A 438-nucleotide genomic window follows, 5' to 3' on the forward strand; every position below is an offset into this window, starting at 1 on the left:
TATATATATATATATGTGTGTGTGTGTGTGTGTGTGTGTATGTGTGTCTGCGTTTGTCCCCCCACCATCGTTTGACAACTGATGGTGTGTGTGTGTCCCCATAACTTAGCGGTTCGGCAAAAAGAGACCGATAGAATAAGTACCAGTTGAACACTGGGGTTTATGTAATCAACTTAACTACTCCTGAGTGAAAGTATAAAACACAACTGCACCCTTCAGCCAAGCCAGTGTGGCAGAGTAGATTCATCAAACCAGTATGATTTCAAGCTCAAATCCATGGCCTCCACCTCAGAACATGGTTGGTGGAGAGAACATGCAGAGGCCTTCATCCTGCAGTGGACTGAACATAGACAATTAAATCCAATCCAAATGGCCGATTTATATGCTAAAGGGTTAACCAACCCAAGACTATAGATCATTTTTGTTCAAGGCGCTGCA

At 43.2% G+C, this 438-nt stretch overlaps 1 protein-coding gene across 1 annotated transcript in view; it reads left to right on the forward strand.

Moving 5' to 3' along the window:
• LOC106873155 (exostosin-like 3) overlaps nucleotides 1–438 on the forward strand; it is a gene marked incomplete at its 5' end in the record, with an annotated part of 21918 nt that overhangs the window by 18768 nt on the left and 2712 nt on the right. The gene's annotated exons all lie outside the window — the stretch shown is intronic.

Source organism: Octopus bimaculoides, chromosome 23, assembly GCF_001194135.2.
Source record: "Octopus bimaculoides isolate UCB-OBI-ISO-001 chromosome 23, ASM119413v2, whole genome shotgun sequence".
Taxonomy (NCBI): domain Eukaryota; kingdom Metazoa; phylum Mollusca; class Cephalopoda; order Octopoda; family Octopodidae; genus Octopus; species Octopus bimaculoides.